The 6,910-nt window shown below is 45.8% G+C and overlaps 1 protein-coding gene across 6 annotated transcripts in view; it reads right to left on the reverse strand.

The window, feature by feature from the left end:
- Positions 1-6,910, reverse strand: part of ZNF532 (zinc finger protein 532) — an 88,089-nt gene that overhangs the window by 50,030 nt on the left and 31,149 nt on the right. The window lies entirely within an intron of this gene.

Consider the following 6,910-nt stretch of genomic DNA (forward strand, 5'->3'; position numbering starts at 1 on the left):
GTCTGACTTTCAAGCAGAATTGGCTTCCATTATTGTAACAATGTCTTTCATTTCATTTATATCCTATAAAATATATGCTCCTTCAAAGACACTAACAGTCTTAATTTAAAACTAAACCCCATATAAACAACCTGCAATTTACCAGGAACATTTGTGCTTGACGTATAACCCTTTCACCCAAAGACACTGAAAATATGGGGGGGGCGGGGGCAGTTGGCGGCCTGTTTACAAATAAGGAAACTGAAAGAAGTCTGTCACATGACCCCTTTATTCCCTTCCATAAGAGACAAAACATTTCCTTTCTACCAAAGCCTCTTAAAATTATATTAAGCGATTTTGTCTTTGTTGGCAAAAGTCAAAAACAATCAAGTCGAAAGAAAACGCTGTTCACTCCTTAATCAGACTGCCTATATTTTGCAACCAACAAATTCTTCCTCGTGAAGAACAGCTCTCCATGGCTGTTTCCCAATCTCCAGGCAGAGAAGGGCAGCGAGACAGTCATAGCAGATCCTTAACCACGGAAAGCGAACTTCAAATCACCCCACTGAGAGAGACAAGCCTACATCCAGCCTAGGTTCTACTTCCACAAAAGAATAAGCAAAGTCCAATGGACCAGTAGAAACCTATCGACTTCACCACTTAAATGGAAAAACTAACATTTTTTTTTAATGAAAATCAATACTCTAAATCATAATAATCCTATTTCAAGGAAAATCAAAGTGGCTGACCATCTTAACAGTATTACACAAACGTTTCATAAAACAACTATATAACACAAGGCCTCTATTCTCTTTTAAGACTAGGTTTCCTCACTATTTTCCAGCAGGATCTGGCCATTGAAGCCATTCAATTCAAAGAAGCAATTCAACAGATGAATGGCTCTAACTCACGTCCATCCTTATCTTTCCCTCAAATATAAAGTGTTTCTTATGTATGTATCATGCAGTGTTTCACATTTAATTTGATCCTTACAGGAAAAGGACCTGGAATCCCCAGTTTTAAATGTCTTGAGGGATCTGGCTTCTCCGGCCTTCTCTGCGTCCTTATTTCCCCTTCCACCGCGGGCAAGGCCTTGGCTTCCTCCGTCACCCACCCCTTTCTCAGTCAGGCCTCCGTCCTGACCTCTTCAAAACAAACAAACAAAAAGAAATCACATCTCTTTCTCCCCAACTGACCTTTGCTGCTGCTTTCTCCCCAACTGACCTTTGCTTTTACCCCACTTCAATCTGAATTGCTTATCAGGGAAAACTTTTCTCACTGTAATTCCATTCCAAATACCAAGCAGGTTCAGTTATGCAAGTCAGCCTCTGCTTCCTCACTTCCCCGAAACCAGCTGGGGGCAGATGTCAGTTCTGTAGAGTTTAAAACAGCCTCAGTTTCTCTCTAGGAAAGGGGGACAGAGAGGCCGGGGCCCCAACTCTGGCAGCTACTTACGAGTCAAAATAATGCCACCAGGATGAGAAATGAACATAGACACCTGCATGGATGTCTAAGTGTATAGTTTTGAGGGATAAAAATCAAGAAAAATGGAGCCACTGGGTCTCTGGAGAATGACATGGCACATGACGCAAGAAAACAAGGAAGGGTTCGTTTTATCCTCCACACTACTCAGACCCTTAGTGTGTCTCAACAACAGGCAGGTCTGCAGGTACCTCTCGAGCCCCCAGAAGAACAGGATCACTGAGAGTCACGGGTGCCTACTTACCCCCCTCCCCCCCCCAGCACGGGGGCCCCACACCAGGGAAACGTGCAAGGCGTGAGAAGACATTCTGCACAGGGGGTGAAGGCTAGACCACATCTCCCACTGATTCCGTGTGCACTAACCAGAATATTTCACTGTTTCACTCAATAAACTGTGATGGTCCCAATTATCAACACACAGATGCTTTGGTCAAGATAGTGTTTCTTCCTCAGCTGATACCTAGCAATCCTGATTTGATACATAATTGACATAAAAGTTCAAATACTTCTGAGAATAAAGGCAAAGTCAAGGCACAACCTGGGGACAAACAAGACTAAGAGCAGCCCCAGCTCTTGTCTGAGGTCACGCTTCACTTTTCCCTCAAGCTCTCACGGGCGTCTTCCCTGCCCCAGGCATGCATGCCCCCTCCCTTCAAAGCTCAGACTTTTCCAGAAGCTCAACTTCCAACATCCAGCCTACCTCTGGCTTCCCTCCCTCTCATGGAAGGTCACCCCCAACTCCAAGCACCCAAGCTCAGCAGTAACCAGCACCCTATTTTTCCACTCAGGGTCAGAAAGACCCTCCAAAAAGACACCAGCAAATCCTACTCTTTATTTCCCACAGGGTCCTCGGTGTCACTTGGCCCCACTGTCCTCCCTTCCTACTATTAACTCCCACCCTGCCAGCGGACAGGCCGTTTCTGCCTTTCCAAACTCTTACCCACTGCTTTTTCTTTCAGCAGTCAACTTCAAAGACAGCAGGTGCCAGGCAAGACCTCTCCCCACGCCCTTCCTTCCTTCCTTCAGATCTCTGTTCCAGCACAGCCTGCTTTCCCAGCCCATCCTCCGCTGTGAGCCGTCCCCTCTCCTCCAGGGCTTGTCACTCTTGCTGCCTCTACCTAACCAGGCCACTCTGCCCTGGGTCCTGTCTCCTGGACCGGCTGCCTTCACCGTCAAGTCCTCCATCACTGGGTCTAAGCCTGGGTCTCCAGCTCAGTGACAGCCCTTTTTACACCAATCCTCTCCTATTAAAAACTGTAGCAAGGAATTTTGGGGGTCATGGAACTGTTCTATACATATCACAATTGGGGGGAGGGGGTTGGACATCTACAGGCATTTTCCTGCATGCAAAATTTCAAAAAAAAAAAAAAAACAGGAAAGAGGGGCGCCCCAACATGAAAGATTAAGAGCCCCAACTGTAACAGAGACCTAACTGTGTCACAAGTGTGTGACATAACCATGCAGAACAGGGCAGGGAAGGAGAACAAAACTGTGAGTGCAGGTTCTGAGGCCAGAGAAAGGCACCTACTGGACACTGCACAGGCCTCATCTATAATCTTAGCACTGTACCAGCGATAATTTTTAGGTTTGGATACTGTTTTTTGAATACTAATATGTTATAATTATACAAGGTGATCAGAGAAGGTTGCAGAAAGGGTAATGGAAAAATCTTTGTATCATCGCAACTATTCCAAAACTTAAAATTGTTTCAGAATAAAAAATTAAGGGAAGATGCACGCTGTCACATAATAGTACAAACCCACCCAAGGAAATAAAGCAAACGCTGCATAGCTGGAAACACTCCCCAAAGGGTCAGATCCTGTTCTTTGTTCCCCTGTGCCTGCACCCGGCCCCACCACCACCCCACCCTTTCTGGGTGCCCTTGCCAGTCACCCTTTCCTCTCCTGGACCCCACTGCCCTGAGGCCATCTGACCTCCCCCAACCTTCTCCCCTCCCTCTGCATCCCTTTGACTCTGTCATCCACCGTTGCTCAGAGGCAACCTCAGCAGGCCCGCAGCCACAAGGCAGGCAACTGGCACCTCTCCACCTCGCCCTGACTCTATCCTCAGAGTCACCCGATCTGGTTCTAGATTCTACGTGGCTCTCCTAACATTACAAACTTGAACGAAAGCCCTCACATGTTGCCTCCCACCTGTTTTTCTTCCTCCAAGTCCTTATCTGGGAATGAGATTCACCTTCTCTAAGAAAACACGAAAATCGTCAGGCAGCAGGAAATGGAGCCACAAGCTCTGTAGGGTCTTATTTGGCTTTTCACAAACACAAGACTGAAATACGTTTATTAAGGGCTGGATTTTCCAACATGAACAAAATTCTTTCAGGCAGAGTAGTCTCTATTATGCTAATGAGTATTATAAATCTCTGAGAAGAGGGATGCAAGTTTTGATCTAACCACAGATCCTTTTTTTCTGATCCATGAATAAAAATGTCAAAATGATTTCCCAAGAGGCTGCCCCAATTTCTGTCGCTGCCATTATACATTACTTCCTTTAAGCACATCCTGTCCCCAACTTTATAAATATTTATTAGCTAACATCTAAGGTGAGGAAAAGATGCCTTGTTATGTGCCTATTTTTTACATTATTATTACAAAGTTTAAGCTTTTCCCCATATAGTTTGCTTCCTAATTGCAGAAGAAAATCTTGTTCGATGAATGAACGTGTGGAGGGAGACAGTGAATTTGCTATTTTTTTTTTAAATCTTTTTTTTTTTTAATAGTGGCATGTTTTATTTATTTGTTTGTTTGTTTGTTTGTTTGTACATGCACTGGGTACAGTCAGAAGCGCGGGAGGGTGAGAGAATTCACCAGAGCCAGAGCGGGGAGAGCAGAGCAGGCAGAAGGACCGAAGTACACTGCTGAGGGGAGCAGCCGGGGATCAAACCGGCGCCGCAGAGGCTGTGGGCAGCTTCGCAACCCAGCGCTCAACCGTTGTGCCACCGGGGAGGCCCCTGAATTTGCTATTTACCTCTGCAGCTCTGTGAAACAACACTCTTGTCACTTACCTAATAACAAGAACACACACAATCCATCCCGAGTGCCCTAAAATGCATTCATGTCTAGGAACAGACAGTGGCGAAGAATGTCCCAGCCCCAGGACACCCTTCCTGCTCCAATCCAGCACCAACACTCCCTCTGTCAGAAAACTTTCCTAAAAAAAAGTGAGGGTATCGGCATATACCCAGCATCAGGGGAGTGGAACGGGATGGCTGATGCCTAGCTACTTAGAGGGAACTTTGTCATAAATACACAGCACAGGAATGGCCACTGGCTGGAGAACTTGAAGGAATTTTCCTACTTTCATCCCACAACCCAACAACTATATACAACCACAGCCAAGAGACCCGCCTGGCCGAGGAATCGTGGGGAACAATTTGTGGTCAGTAACTTCCTCACTGCAGGGTCTCCAGATTTGAAAGCGAGAAGCTGGTGGGCAGGATGGTCAGGTGGGTGAGGTGACAGTGAGGAGCCAGGGGTGGCAGGTCAGGGGCTCACCTTGTAAACACAACACACACATGCTGAGTGTGTGTCTTCGTTGCGATCAGAACTATGGGCTGACGCAGAAATGACCCACCAGGTCAGGACCTGGGAGGTGGACAGCAGATGTGCCCAGGCCACAGGCGGTGAGACCATCCTCACCTGAGCCCACCTGACCTCCGCATCCCCAAACCACAAATTTATAGGTGCAGCACTTCACAGAGTGCAAAACCTCCTCCTTGCTCCCCACCCCAGCAGTGGCCTCAGCGCTCCCTGTGCCCTAAAGAAACAGTGGGTACTCTCTCCTCCACAGATAAAAATGGAGAGGGGGACATGAGAACTTATAATGAGTGTTTCTTCCTGAATCCTCAACACCCTTAGAAACTATGTTTTCCCCAAGGAAGCCCGAAGAATTACAGCAAATTCTAAGTTTTGAGTCTTAGTGGGGGGGGGGGGAATCCATAATTAACGTGGGGAACAAGAAAAACTAATGTACTGCTCTATCTGTCCTGAGACATGAGTAATGAGAAATACATTCATTTCAGCTTATATTTCACTCCCACTTAACAGCAAGAAACTGCTTCTCAAATAGTGTCTCCCATAAAGGACAAATGCAGGGAAGATGTGAATTTTATATTGTTTCAGTTAATTCACCCCTCACTTAACCCTCTCACTACCCTGGCATTCTGGATCATCTCAGCAGCATCCTAAGCTGGGAATGATTCATGCAAATATCTAGTCCCAAATCTACTTTACTTCACCAGTTTATTTTGCTGTGATATGACTGAATGCCCAAAACTTAATTGAAAAACGTTTTTTAACTATCTCCCTAAGGTCTGTGAATCCATAAGATTCCTGGAAACTGTCACAAAAGATATAAATCACAGACCGAAAGTATCATCAACCCAAATTTGATTTTATTGCAGGATTCCTGTGGCGCGTCAATACTGGAACTCGGACCATATAACGAGACAGCTCAACTCTTCATCTCAGGAATGATGACTTTGTATTGATTTATAAATTCTAGAAATCTGACAGCTTTAAAAACCAAATCCTGGTTGTCTCTGAATAATCCTGTGGAAATACCTGATAGGAAAAAGGAGGAGGTGTGGTCCCACGAGAAGGTGAACACAGCACCTGGCAGAAACCAAAGGATACCCAGCCCCAGGTCTTGCTTTCTAACTCCATTCTCCACTAGCAGCAACCAGGGCTCCTTAGATAAATGGCTGATTCTAAGATTGGGCAGGAAATGCACCAAATGCAAATGCAACCTATAGCAGCTTCTACTGCCAGAAAGTAAGAAAGTGCTGGAGAAAGAAATCTACGTGGACAGGGACATGTCAAAGGGACACAAAAGTCAAGTGAGAGGCGACAATGTCCAAAGCTGGCACAATTTGAATAACAAAGCAGCAAAAATTACAACCTCAAGTGTAACATAAATATCCATAAATCCACATCGGTATAAATGACTGAACAAATAAATGGGAAGAGTAGGAAAATCCCAAATAATTTATGTGGACGCTCCATCTTTAAGGGGGAAGACTAACTTCCTATGCCCAAAACATCTCTTTCAAAGAGGATGGTCTTGGGCCTCCCCCATGGCGCAGTGGTTGAACACTGGGCTGTGAAGCTGCCTGCAGCCTCTGAAGCGCCGGTTCAATCCCCGGCTGGCAGGTGAGGGTCCCACATGGCGCACAGACCTCGCCTGCCGTGCCCGCTGCTCCCCCCAGCAGTGTACTTCGTCAGTCACTCTGGCTCTGGTGAATTCTCTCACCCTTCCCTGCTTCTGACTGTACCCGGTGCTTGAATAAATAAATAAATAAATTTTAAAAAAAAGAAAAGAAATGTTCCAAATAAAAAGCTTTAAAAAAAAAAAACAAAACAAAGAGGATGGTCTTAAAAGGGGAGAGGCAAGGGGAACTTTACAGTGGGGAAGCCTGGCAAACACTACACCC

Source organism: Talpa occidentalis, unplaced genomic scaffold, assembly GCF_014898055.3.
Source record: "Talpa occidentalis isolate TD23 unplaced genomic scaffold, MPIMG_talOcc4v2.1 talOcc4.13, whole genome shotgun sequence".
In the NCBI taxonomy this organism is placed as follows: Eukaryota; Metazoa; Chordata; class Mammalia; order Eulipotyphla; family Talpidae; genus Talpa; species Talpa occidentalis.